The 7813-nt window shown below is 38.8% G+C and overlaps 1 protein-coding gene across 1 annotated transcript in view; it reads right to left on the reverse strand.

Moving 5' to 3' along the window:
• Positions 1 to 2135, reverse strand: part of baiap3 (BAI1 associated protein 3) — a 56713-nt gene extending 54578 nt beyond the window's left edge. The window contains exon 1 of the mRNA XM_034711570.1: positions 1779 to 2135. The gene's annotated coding sequence lies outside the window, so the exon portion shown is untranslated. The remainder of the gene's footprint in view (positions 1 to 1778) is intronic.
• Positions 2136 to 7813: the final 5678 nt, after the last annotated feature.

Raw genomic sequence — 7813 nt, forward strand, 5'->3', positions numbered from 1 at the left:
CAAGCTTTCCATTGGATTGGCTGTGATGAAGTGAGGACATCATGATCCATACTGTATGCACCTGTAGAAAACCACTCGCAGTCTATAATCCAACCACAGAAACATCCAGGCGTCTCTTCTAAAGAGCTCCAAATGTCTTGTGCTGTCAGTACACACACTTACACTGTGAAATTGATTGCCAGAGAAAATTTCAGGAATTGACAGGTTGTGAGCTTTTAGTAGTGTGTCTGTCTGAGCCACTGCCAGGCAGAAGAAATCACTGACAGGCATTAAAAAAACTTAAACAATGGCACGAATCCTTGCTTATTATAGCACAGATAATGCAGCCTTTGTCACCCTGAAAACACTCAACTCCAGCAGTAGCATATTTGTCAGAAATAGCAGAGAGTGAGTCTTTCTGCTGAAGCAATAACCCTCACTCCGTAGTTGACACGAAAACATCAATCTGCATTTACAACACAAGTGATGCTCGCACACACTATAATTAACGGAGTACTTCTGAAAGAACAACTGAGATTTTCCTGCAGCACCACCAACCTCTTCAGGGAAACTGCTTTTTTAAAACCAGCTTTTTTTTGGCAATGAAAGCCGATCTGCCTCATAATAATACGAGCTAATGATTAATAAATGACTAATGGACTGATAATGATTTATCCAGAGTGGAGTTGTGACCTGCACCAGGCAGCTCCTCCAGGAGAAGCCGCACAGACAGGCTTCATTTCTGCAAGCATCTTTTTGTTATGAGGCTGCAGCCTTCTGGAGAATAATCAAACACTGTGCTTTTTATTACCCATTTAATCCACCCCATATTTAATCAGTCAATATTAATTGCGCAGGTTAAATTATAGGGTGCATATTGGCTGTTGGTGAAAAGATAATTTCAGCTGAGATGTGTAAATGTGCGTGAGAGCTCACTCCACAAGCATCAGGATTGATCCACGCACAGTGTGAGTGCTCAGCAAGCTGCTCAAGGGGTTAAAACCACTTCAAGATCAAGAGGGCGACACCTGCCAGTGTGACCATGACAGAAACATCTTGTTATTTTAAGGAACACAACGAAATATGTTAAAAAGTACTTTTAAGGTTATAGAGTGTCAAAGGAAACTTCATTCTGTATAGCTTCCAGATGTGATGCTGCACCTTGCTGTGTTAAAGTGTGTTGATTCTTGCTGGGTGTGGGGCGTTTCTAGCTTTTGAAATGTATTTGGTTAAATAACACAAAAATTACCACAGGAAACATACAATGCTTTAAACAAAAACTAATAAACTCCTGTATCATAACACCATAACTTGATGTAACATTTGACTGACATGGATTTCCAGAATGTGTGTCAGCCTTGACTGTCTGGTCTTCAAAAGAGACAAGTTGAGCCAGTGACCAGATTTCCAATGTTGTGATTAAGAGCTTCAAAGCGAACAGAAAAGGGGGACTTCTGGTTATAATGGAAGAAAAAGTGAGGCATTCTTGAAGTCTGAACAAACAAAAACTGCCCTGTTGTGACAGATTAGTAAAATATTCCCATAAGTTTCATCATATGTTCCAGTCAGTCATGCTCTGGTATCATGTTGGCATCAGCAGAACTTTATAACAGCCCACATTCTGAATCATTCTGAACTACAGGGAATTTCTGATCAACAGGTGACAATCAACTAACCAGACTGAGTCAGTAAAGCTAACACAGATTTTTATTGTAGACTTATTGTTTTAAATAAAGAGGCTTTTTTTTTTGCTCTTTATGATAAATAATAATTATAACAATAATAATATTCCAGTTTACCTGTGCCTCCTGACAGGTTTTCCAGTGTTTTCTGCAGCTGCGTGTGTCAGAGTTCCTGTGGATCAAAGCTGTGCTCTCTGCAGCAGGTCGCAGTTTGTCCTTTTGAGAGCGTGACGCAGTCAACTTCACTGAAAACAACGTTTGGATATTTTTCTTGAGATAGACGACAGACAAAAGCTCATTTTGGTCGTTAGAAAATGCTTTCCTGGGCTCACGCTCCGCCGATGCTCAGCCAAATATGGCCATGGGAAGTGTATCGATACTTCACTGCCCTCGGCTCCTGTCGGAAATGTCGGAATTACGGGCTGACCAAGGAGATCCAAGGAGATGAGGGCAAATGCAACAGGCGGAATTGTGAATTTTATAAAGAAAGACTGAGTTATGACGTAAAGTGGGCGGGGCTGTGAGATAAGTTGATGGTTACAGCCTATGGTTACAGCTAGTAGCATGTTGTCTAAGTCGCCAAATTATTGATGTTTTCACTCGTGACTGTGTTTTGTAAGTCTTTTAGTTGGATTTTAAATTATAGTTACTGTTTCCTTCACTTCACTTTCTTCTTTTGTTTTCTTTTAAATATGACCTTTAATAATTTGCTTAAGAACACTTCTGGGTTTTACTTTCTTTTACATCTTGAAATTAGTGCCCCCAATTATTCACTGTCACACCTTATCCATTACAATGACATCCAAGAACACTTTATCAATCAATCAATCAATCAATCAATCAATCAATCAATCAATCAATCAATCAATCAATCAATCAACCTTTATTTGTATTATGCCAAATCACAACAAATGTAGTGACTATCCTGACCTGATTTTAGTCACTGTCTGGGTGCGGGAGTGAGGTGTTTTTGACGTGCTTCTAAAAGAATCCAATGTGAAATCCGAGGTTATTGTTGTGTTATTTCTTGCCGTTTATTGTTCCAAAAGATAAACAGGTAAAACAACTTACTTTGTTGGTGATATGCGTGATGAAAACAACAGTGTGGTCTATGACAAGCAGTAAAAACCGTGCGCTCTTCCCGTTCCCAAGATCAGTACTTCACCTGTGCCCCTTTTGTAGCATTTACCTGCCCGTTTACCTGAAGTGCCCCTTGTGGGGATTGTGCGAGTAACAAAACAAAAAAACAAAAAACAACATAGGTAAAAATGGCTCATACAACAAATGTTATCTCAAGATGCTTCTACAAACATAGCAGGTCTAGACCCTACTCTATGTTAAATTATTAACAAAGACCCAACACCGAGACAGGGTAAGACTCAGTCTTACCCCACCTTAATCCACCATGAGCATTGCAGCTTGCAGTAAATGGCTAGTTACAGCGGCAAAGAAAAACGTATCTTTAACAGGCAGAAACCTCGAGCAGAACCAGACTCATCTTAGACAGCCATCTGCCTCGACCGAGTTGGGGTTGGAAAGAGGAGGATAAGAGAGACAGAGAGAGAGAGAGAGAGAGAGAGAGAGGACACTACAAATATAATACATTTTAATTTGTTAAATATATCTTCATAACTGAATAAATAAAAACATCTACAAATCAATCTATTGGGTTGCTTATTTGGTCAGCATTTATTTTTATTAACCTTACAGCTGCAAATATTTTGTATCAAGCTGACAAGAGCGCAATAGAGTAATGTTAACAACTTTAATAGCTATTAGTTAATCATTTAAAGAGTTTGTCACATCACATGCACCAGACTCGTGTAGGAATAGACTACACAGGCTGTATTCCTGGTCTGCTTTGTGGAAAAAAAAATCTTTATTTTGCATTATACTTTATACCTTAATAGGAACAACAGTGAAAGCATTTTTCTCTCTGTTCATCCCCGACCAGAGGCACTTCAGTTAAATGAAGGGTTGGAGTTTCCGGTTTGTCCCTGAAGGCATCATTTGACTGTTGCTGAGGGACGTCGCCGAGAAAAATCCTTTCAGTGACGGAGGGAGTCCAGCTGTCAGTCAGACGAGGACTCGTGTACTTTTACTTGGTTCACTTTAACGAGCTCCTCCACTGCTTTAATGTCAGGAAGGAAAAAGTCACTGTGAGGATGTCAAGATATCAGCCGGTCACTCAGGACACCAAGAAGCCACCACAGGATTATGGTACTGAAAAAATACAAATAAATTCACTCAAAAAGAATCTGCATTTTCACTGCTGGTAGATACAATTTAACTGCTTGCTTTGTTTTATCTTTATTAAAGCAACAGTTCATCATGTTGTGCCTTTTTTATGCATTTAAGCTACTTTTATTTCAACTATTTGTGCACATTTATAAGCATATTGAACATATCTTGCATTGAGTGAGGGTTTCCATAGAAAGTTGACTTTACGGAAAAGCCTGGCTACCTAGAATCCTGTCAAATTTACAATATGTGTGCATACTACAATACCCATCATGCCATGGTAGCCAAATGTTTTACATTTTACAATCCTCCTCAGAGATCCCTTTCAAAACTACTGGAAAATATCAGCATTTTCTAGGGATCAACACAGGATTAAGGATGGGATTAGAACTCAAATGATGGTTTTCCTTGTGCTGCTTACTCTTGATCTCCTCCTGGCATTAACACCTGTTTTCACAACATGTTTTTTCAGTATATTTGTTGCAGTAATATTTACTGTACATGCAAATAGCATCATTCTGAAGACCCTCGAATAAGAGGACATGATGGGATTCTTTTCTCCTCACCCTTCTGTTTGCACATAAGGACACATGAACACCAGGGCATGTGCACGAATGCTTAAAATAGCCACAGGAACATTAATTATACGCTTGTAGGGGGAGAGGTGATTCTCTCTACGCACAGAAATTATTTCACACATGGCCATTATAACGGAAGCAGCAGCCAGCCACCGCCTCAAAGTCTAGGAGTGACAATCTACCGATGGAACTCTTCATCAGAGTCAAAGCTCGTCAACATCCTGCAATTAGGAGTTTCCCTATCACTGTTTACCTCCTGTAACTCATTCTGAAGATTTCATCATGTTTTGAAATGATAGAAAACCCCTTGCTGAGACACCATGATGGTTTAACAAGCAGTTTTGGAGCTTCACACTCCTGCAAATGTGTAAAAAGCAATTCAGCAGCATTTTGACAATATGCTGAGCAAACAGTAGTGGATTTAAGATGATAATAGCTGCAGTACAGTGGTCAAAAGGAAACATCCACTGTTTTTTCACCTTATAGAAATAAATACTTGACAGTAGGGTGGGTTAGGATTTGATAATTGCTCATATAAGGGCTTCAGCTTCTTCCATTTTGTTTACTGTTTCAAAAAGGGCATTCCCTCTCATGACTCACGGTGTAAGGGCTCTCTGAGCTGTGAACAAACGGCTAAATGATGCAAAAAAGACGGAGAATTACACAACAAACCTACCGTAATTCACTAATGGGGGGGGGGGGGGCATAAAAGGCTGACCCCTCTCTGATTTGATCTGTTATGACATCATTTCAAAATGGCAGCAGAGTTGAGCAGAAGGCTTTTCCTGTGTGTTGAGTGATAGGACACATGTGACCCTTGTTTCCATGGACACATCATTAGAGAAGTTCCCCCCGCTGGCCCAAACTGCTCCAAGTGTTGACGGCGAATTACAAGTGAAGTTATAACCAAGTGAAAAGGAAAGATGACAGCCAAATGGAGCAATTATTGCCAACATCATAAATAAGAATTTTGATATTTTCTTTTATTTCTACTTCTGTTTCTGTTCTTTCTTTCTATTGATTAGGTATTAACTTTGGCGGCTCAAGTCCGATAAAGATTATAGAACCAATAAGTGTCAAGTGGTTGAACTTTCTTACCTTCAATTTTCACTCTTGTCTTAATTCACTGAGTCATCCAAAGGTCAGTCACTTACTGTAGCCTATTCATTAGTGTCACTGCGAGAACTTCTCAATGTGCCACTAAGCTCTTTCCTTTCTCTGCCCATCTTCTCTCATTATTATATCTTACATCTCTGATTGCATGAATTTGCAGTTATTATTCTTGCAAGTATGACTCTTTAAAGTCACTTGAAGGTGCATGATGAGCATGTGCACATTGATTACTTCCCAGTCACAGGGTTTACATTGCTCATGTTACACATCAATGCTGCGGCACATTCTCCTGAACTTGCAATGCAAGTCGAGAAAGCAACATATCTGCCATGTTCCAAACAAGCAAACTGCAGACTGTTCAAAAATGCAGATGACTGTGCTTCAAAATGCTTATTGCAAAGCGTCCAAAGCAGCAGCAGCAACAGATATGACCGTGAAAACATTCTGAACATGTGGTTTGACATGCATGTACAGCCACCAAGTGGTGAGTGGTATGTATGTGCTGTACTCTCAGTGTTGAAGTTATATTTACATGGGTTTGCAGTGCATAACGAATGCATATTAACCCAACTCAAACACAAGACAAGAAGAGAGAAGTTCATTTTCACACAATACAAACTATCAGTGTTACTTGCAGAATGCAGATCCCTCCATTAGTGAGAACAAGCAGCTAATCAGCACTCAACAGCACAAAACCACTGTCACTCAAAAAGCCAAACCTGTCATTTCCTGAAAAGTTGCACTGTAGTTGTTGACAGCAGTTTCGTTTCTCCTGACACACACAGACAACAGCTACATGTGATGTGTAAAAGCTGACATTATCGGCATAATTAGATAGATTACATCAACAAGTCTTCCTTCCTACAACTATTTTATTCCATTTACTGCATCTTTACTTTTCTATTTATGAATGCATACCAGCTATAGGCCCTGTGCTGCAGCCTGAGTACAAGAAATTAATCTAAGAAAAATATAAGTGAACTGAACACCACAGCTTCAAAAGGATGTTCTAGCTTGACAACAAAAACACAAGTGCAAAGTCCTTCACATTAGCTTCATTCAGAATCATTAAAGTCAACTGTGAATGTCCTTCCTCTGTAACCATCTCCTCCACCTACCTGAGTAGAAAAAAGGATGATTCATACACATGAGAATACTTACACGGTGTTAACCTCTGACTCATGTGTTCCATTCTCATCCTCTTGAATTCTTACACTTTCATGCTATGGTACCTTTACACCTCATTGCCATATCACTCTCTCCAAACAGTGACAAAATACATACAAATTGTACATATGTGTCTGCACATTTGGGCCTTTTCCAATATCTCCTTACAATCCCATGCTCATCGCTTCTCTCTTAAAGGCTAAGAAGTCAACAGAAAAAGAGATCCTACAGTTAATCACATTGTTCTATGTCTCACAATAATCAATTCAGTGTTTTTCCAATTCTCTTTTGTCATGATGTATTTGTGTACTTTTTGAAAAGCTCAGCTACTGTTCAGGTGCATTAACATAACGGTTACTGCATTTTTAAGTGTAATAATTTTAGTAATTCAACTAATGTTTAAGACAGTCATAATACAATGAGACAGGATACAATACAATGCAATTAGATACAATTCAATAAGACATATGTGATAAGATAGGATACAATACGATAAGAAACAATACGAAACCATAGGATAAGATAGGACTCGAACGTTTTGTTGCGATGCGTTACTTTACATTGTGGTATGTTACGTCACGTTAGGTTAAGTAAGGTAACGTAACATAATTGTATGATATAAACTATACAACGCCATATGCCACGATATAATCGGTGCGATGCAACATGATACGATGTGTCGAGCAGCCAAACGTTACGTTAGGATACATTAGGTTATGTTACGTTACATTATGTTACGTTTGTTATGATACGTAACGTTGTGATACACTACGTTATGATACCATGCGATACCATAAGATACATTATGATATGTTATGATATGATACAGTATAATACAACACAATTAGATTAGATTGTTTACTTTATGTTGAATGTTCTATTCTTGAACTGGATAATGTTCTGACATTGCTCTCCATATATATATATATATATACTTATCAATATACTTATTGAAACTTCTTCTTTATTGTACATTTGTCTGGGTTCCTGTAACAACTGAATCCCCCCCCCCCCCCCCCCCTTAAGAGTTTTTTTTTTTACTTTTCCTAAAAA

Source organism: Notolabrus celidotus, chromosome 20, assembly GCF_009762535.1.
Source record: "Notolabrus celidotus isolate fNotCel1 chromosome 20, fNotCel1.pri, whole genome shotgun sequence".
In the NCBI taxonomy this organism is placed as follows: Eukaryota; Metazoa; Chordata; class Actinopteri; order Labriformes; family Labridae; genus Notolabrus; species Notolabrus celidotus.